Source organism: Cricetulus griseus, chromosome 4, assembly GCF_003668045.3.
Source record: "Cricetulus griseus strain 17A/GY chromosome 4, alternate assembly CriGri-PICRH-1.0, whole genome shotgun sequence".
NCBI lineage: Eukaryota > Metazoa > Chordata > Mammalia > Rodentia > Cricetidae > Cricetulus > Cricetulus griseus.
The window spans coordinates 7,361,806-7,368,125 of record NC_048597.1 but is presented as its reverse complement, the minus strand read 5'-3'; the positions used below and the strand labels follow the sequence as shown (position 1 = coordinate 7,368,125).

General features: G+C 48.7%; 1 pseudogene; it reads right to left on the bottom strand.

Annotated features, from left to right (window-relative positions):
• Positions 1-1,461: 1,461 nt before the first annotated feature.
• LOC100765670 lies at positions 1,462-3,551 on the bottom strand (annotated as a pseudogene).
• Between the last annotated feature and the right edge of the window lie 2,769 nt (positions 3,552-6,320).

Genomic DNA, 6,320 nt, shown 5'->3' with positions numbered 1-6,320 from the left:
GACAGCATTGTTAGGAAGTGGTAGAAACTGGGAGGCAGGGCTTGATTGGAGGACCAGGTCACTGAGACATGCCTTCGAAGAGTGTATCTTGTTCCTGTTGCCTTCATATCTCTCCCTTTGTTTTATAGCCACCATGAGGCGAGCATGTTTGCTCTAACATGACCTAAAATCAACGGAGCCCAATTCAGGATGAACCATGAAAGAAACTTCTGAAACTGAGCTACATCCCAGCAGACTTTGGAAACTTGACCTTTTACCATTGGTTTCCTTTTGCTTTAGAAATGATGAGTCAAGTCAGGGAGTGGTGACACACGCCTTTAATCCCAGCACTGGGGCGGGGGAGGGAGGGGCAGAGGCAGCAGGATTCTGTGAGTTCAAGGCCAGCCTGGTCTACAAGAGCTAGTTCCAGGACAGGCCCCAAAGCTACACAGAGAAACCCTGTCTCAAAAAACAAAACAAAACAAAACAAAACAAAACAGTGATGGTTCCCCTGCTGCAGCCACGGTCTGTGTTGATGTCTCAGGTTCCTGGAGCCATATTGGTGTCCGACAGCCACTCTGCCACTGGGGCCATGCTGATCTGAGCGGCATGCACTGCCACCTGGGGCAATGGACAAAAAGGTATACTGTGTGACGCATGGCTCCCAATGCCACCAGCAGGAATGATGCAGTGTGAGAGAGGAAGGAAAAGAGAAATGAAGAGGAGGGTTTTTCTTTCTGGTTTGCTTTGTTCCTGCTTGTGTTTGTTTGTTTGCTTTGGTTTGATTTTTTTTAAATTTTCTTTTGGGGAGATGCTGCAGCGGTGAGGGAAGGGTATGGGGGAGGGGAGATGGAGTGGAATTCGGGTGCATGATGTGAATATCCCAAGAAATTATGTTAAAAAAAAAAGAGAAGGGTCCTCTTGGTTGGAGGGGCCTCTTCAGTGTGACAGCCATCTGATTATTCTTGCTTTCTTCTCTCTGCTCTTCATGGCCTTCTTCCATTTGAGTGGAGGCAGAATCTTCTAATGATCTTTCAAAAGATTGTTTTACTCTCAGGCATTCAGCAAGCCAAGTCTGATTTTCCCAAACACTCGTTTGAAGAGCATATTCCCTATAATCACTATTCGAATTATGGACCAGACCTTTCTGGTAGAAGTTTCTGCCACCATGTTGTTGCTCTCTGTTTCCAATGTCTACAGAAGCCACAGGCAGCCACAGGTAGTACTTCAGGTATGACCAGTGCCAGCAAGAAGCCACATTTTACATTTCATACAAGTACTTTCAATTTCAGAACAAAATAAAACAAACAAAAACCCACAATACCCAACCCTGCTATTCTGTGGGAGGGGATTTTCCTTTCTTAAGGCACAAGGACAGGACAAAGAGATCCTCTAGCATGAGCAGAGAGCCAGGTAGGTCAGGGTCAGCCAAGGCATTGGGGGGGGGAACTATACAGAGGACATGGTCTTCCCAGGGGATCTCTAATGGACTTCATCCATGCGGGAGGCACCTCATCACCCTCCTCATCACTCTCCTCCTCACCCTCCTCCTCACCCTTCTCCTCACCCTCCTCCTCCTCACCCTCCTCCTCACCCTCCTCCTCACCCTCCTCCTCACCCTCCAGTGGGGAGGTCTCAGCAGCAGCAGCAGCAGCAGCAGCACTGGCTCCTGTGCTGTCACCTCATCTTCATCAGTCCCCAGGCCTAGTTTGACCATGCAGTTGGAGTTGCGGTTGGAGTGGGCTTGGGGAATCCTCAAGTGAGAAACCAGAGGAGAGCAGAGCAGCCTCACACAGCAGCACCACCAGATCCTTGACAGCTTTGCCATTTTTATCTGCTCAGCCTTCTGCCCCAGGGTCTCCACAATGGGGTGGTCAGGCTTGATCTCTAGGTGCTGCTTGGCCAATGTAGCCCATGGTAGAGTGTCTCAGAGTGCCTGGGCCTCCGTGATCTGCTGCATGTGGCTGTCCAGCTTGTCACAATGCAGCAGGGTGAAGACACAAGCCTTTGGAGATTGTCACCTTCTCAACCTTCTTATCCAAGATCTCCTTCACGAGCTTGCAGAGATTCTCAAATTTTGCCTTGCTCTCCTCCATTTTCTTCTTCTCTTCCTCATCTTCTGGCAGCTCCAGGCCTTCCTTATTCTCTGAGACCAGGCTCTATCCATCAAACTCCTTGAGCTGCTGCACGCAGTACTCGTCAATAGGCTCAGGCATGTACACCACTGCAAAGCCTCGCTTCTGCACACACTCCACAAAGGCAGAGTTGGCTACCTGCTCTTTGCTCTCACCAGTGATATCATAGGTGGACCTCTGTGTGCCCTTCATGTGAGACATATGCTCTGGCAGGAAAGTCATCTCTTCTCCAGACTGAGAGGTATGGTAGCTCAGCAGCTCAGAGAGGCGCTGACGGTTAGTGGAATCTTCATGAATTCCAAGCTTTAAGTTCTTGGAAAAGGCCTCGTAGAATTTCTTGTAGTTCTCTTCGTCTTCAGCCAGCTCAGAGAAGAGCTCAAGGCACTTCTTCACAATGTTTTTTCGGATGACTTTCAGGATCTTGCTCTGCTGGAGCATTTCTTGGGAGATGTTCAGAGGCAGGTCCTCAGAGTCAACCACGCCATGGATAAAGTTGATTTACTCAGGTATCAGCTCTTCACAGCTGTCCATGGTGAACACATGACGGACAGCCAGTTTAATGTTGTTCTTCTTGTTGTTCTCAAAAAGGCCAAGGGAGCTCGCTGAGGAATGAAGATCAATGCTCTGAACCCCAACTGACCTTCTACAGAGAAGTGCTTGACTGCCAAGTGGTCCTCCCAGTCATTGGTGAGGCTCTTATAGAATTTACCATATTCCTCTTGAGTGATGTCATCAGGGTTTCTGGTCCAAACGGGCTTAGTCTTATTCAACTCTTCCTCATCAATGTATTTCTCCTTAATCTTCTTTGTTTTCTTTCTCTCATCTTTGCCACCGTCATCCTCCTCATCTGATCCCACATCTTCAATCTTCGACTTCTCCTCATCATCCTTAGGTTCTCAAAGAAGACCAGACTTTGGTACCCAGGCAGTGGGGTCACCGTGGTCTGCACGTACTATGAAGGATCCACCAGCAGAGGACTCCCAGGCCTACTGCTCGTCATAATTGTGCTTTGTGATCACAACCACTTTCTCCATCACGAGATAGGCTGAGTAGAATTCAACACCAAATTGCCCAATTGTGGAGCACCAGCCTGGAGAGCCTCCATGAAAGCCTTTGTGCCAGACTTAGCAATGGTTCCCAAGGTATTTATGAGATCAGCTTTGGTCATGCCAATGCCTGTGTCCACCAAAGTCAGTGTGTGCTCCTGAGGGTTGGGGATGATGTCAATTTTCAGCTCTTTGCCACCTTGGAAGGGTCTGTCAGGCTCTGGCAGCGAATCTTGTCCGAGACATCAGAACCATTGGAGATCAATTCTCGAAGGAAAGTTTCCTTGTTTGAGTAGAAAGTATTTATGATTAAGGACATGAGCTGGGCAATTTCTGCCTGGAAGGCAAAGGTCTCTGCCTCCTCCTCGCCGTGGTGCAATTCCTCAGGCATCTTGACAGGAAAGCCGAGTGGTATTACGGGGCACGGTGAGCACGGAGCGCGTCTGACTGGCTCACAGAGCCTAGGCTGCACGGGGGTGACTCCTACAAATTAAATTTTAAACTGCTCCATGTAGCCTATGGCTGCAGAACACTTATACAACATGTATGTACTGTCCGTGGTTTCTCCTCCAATTCCTAGTCGCAATGTCTGTATTGGGTCACCCGGCCACTTCTTCGCTGTCTCCAGACTCCTTGACACAGAGGAAACAAGTGCTCAGTTCTGTGCCCTCCAATTTCCACCACTCTCCGGCTCCTTTACACGTTGAGTGGGAGGGTGGGCGGGGCAAAGCTTACCGAAATGTCAGCAATCCAGGTGAGAAAATTCCAGTTCTTTGCCATGCGCTCTCTTTATTTGATGCAATATGTTTACTCGATTCTGAGAAGAGGAGGGCAACAGCTAAATCCCAAGACGAGATGGGTGTCACAAGCCGCTCATATTCCCTTTTGTATGTGTTTAAACTAATAGAAGTCATGGGAGTCAAGCACACTTGAAAATAGTGTATTATCAACATTTTAGAAGACAGCTTGCAGAAATGATAAATAACCAGAAAATTATCCAAAGAGTGAGCTCTGAGTTTGCGAAGGGGAAGGCAGCTGGCATTTCACTCAAGCTTCCAGCGGAGGCAACATCTCTTTAGGATTGGCTAAGCTGGCCACGCGGATGAGGGAGAAGGTTGGGAAAGGTGCTTTATACAAAAGCGTACCTGGAACAACATGGGACAAGGAATTTCTTGGGCAGAGAAAAACTCATTTTCTGAGCAATCTTCAAAGTCAAATTGGGAGCCCTGCAAGGAGACTGTGCCTTGAGATAACAGCCGGGGAGACGCTGTGTGTTGGGAAGGATCCGTGGCGGCCCAGGAGTAAGGTAGGGGATCTGTCTCAGAGTGTCTCAGACAGAGACTGTGTAAGGGACAATTCACAGGCTTGAAGGAAGGTCAAGAAGCCAGCTGACCTGGTTCTCAAGGTCTCTCTCCTGGCTTCCTGGCTTCCTGGCTTCTTCTCACCACACCCCACACCACAGAGAGAACTCAGGTCTCCCCTTCCTCTTATAACAGCACAAGTCCCGCCATGAGGATCCCACCCTCCTGACCTTACGGGAGCTTCGGCATGAACCTGGCTGCTCACACCTTTGGACCTCAGAGTTGCAGCATGCAGGACTGGAATAAATTTCCGTTAAGCCACCTGCTCTGATACATTGTGACAGCAGCCACAGCGGAAGGATACTGTATCCATTAGCTTCCCACATGGGTCTCTAATCTCTATGCTCTCCTGTGTAGAATGTGACAATCCAAAAGAGGCCCAGGCTGACCAAAAGAGGGGCTTGGACTTGAAAGTGGAGGTTGGGGTGCTGGATGCTGTGAATTCGGGAGTCTACGGCACCTGGTGGATTTCATCCTGCAGCAGGGAAGGCCAGGCTCCGAGAGCAGTTCCTCCTCAGGGGAAACAACATTGCTTTTCTAATTGGACCCCACTAAGCCTGGATTGCATCTCCCCAAAAGGATGTTCCAGAAGCGTATCCAGCGTGACGGTGTTGGAAGGGAAGACTTCCGGGAGGTACAGGTGACGAGGTCTCTGCCCTCGTGAATGGACGGTTGCTGTTACAGAAGCTTACGCTCTGTGTCTTTCTCACTCCTTTTCTTTTCCCTTCCTCTGTGCGGTGCCCTCTGCTGTATTATGATGGAGGACATTAGCCCTTCCATCTTGGGCCTTGTAGACTCCAGAGCAACACTAAAGACAGTTGTGTTTGTTGAAAATTGCCCCGACTCCAGTATTGTGTTGTAGCAGCACAAATTGCACTAAGACCCATCCAGCAAGCTCCCTTAATTTACATATGGCTGTCGACATGTGTAATTAAAGTGGAGAACTGTATAGTCTGTAAATTACAGCTCAAATAAGCCTTCAGAAAAGGAAAATGGGCCATGGAAAAATAAATACGGAGTGGTCCAAGCTATAGAAAACTCAGAATCCAGCAACTGTGGGGAATGTGTCACACGGGAAGTAGGGATAAGCCTGCAGAGCTCTCACGGGAATGAGTGTGGCAATGTCAGGGTTTACCAGCTCTACGAGGCTGGTGGGGGAAGGCTGAGGAGGGTGAGGAGAGGCAGGAGCAGCTAACAGTGGAACATATTTGTTGTCTTACTAAGTGGTGGCTCCCCACATGCTTTCTTTGGGACAATTTACACAGATCTTATGGACACTACTGAATGTAGGACAGGCTTTAAAATAAATATAGCTGGGAGCGATAGATAGCTCACACCGCTAACCCCAACATTCTGAAGGCTAAGTGGGAGGAGGCTATGAATTCCAAGACCAGCCTGGTTTACATATCAAGATAGTATCTCAAGAAATTAAAAAAAAAACCAACTAACTAAAATAAGTAAAATCAAGCAAAGGAAAATGTAACAGAGGTGAACAGCAAATGAGAAGGAGGCCCAGGAGGGCAAAGCCCAGGCTCGGTGGCGCTTACATCTGATGAAACTGGCAGCTTAGAGCAAGTGAGAGCATTTTTGTGCAGCAGCCAGAGGAGAGCATCCTGTTGGAAATGGCACTGGTTCTGCTGTAGGAATTTTGGGGCAAGAAGAGGCCCCAGGTGGACAGAGGCCCCAGAGAGCAACAGTGTGGTTGCTCTAGGAGTATACCACAGGACCTGGGGAATCAGCGTGAGGACCATTTTGCCGCACCATTCCTTCCTTCAGAGTCATCAGAAAGTGAGAGTTGA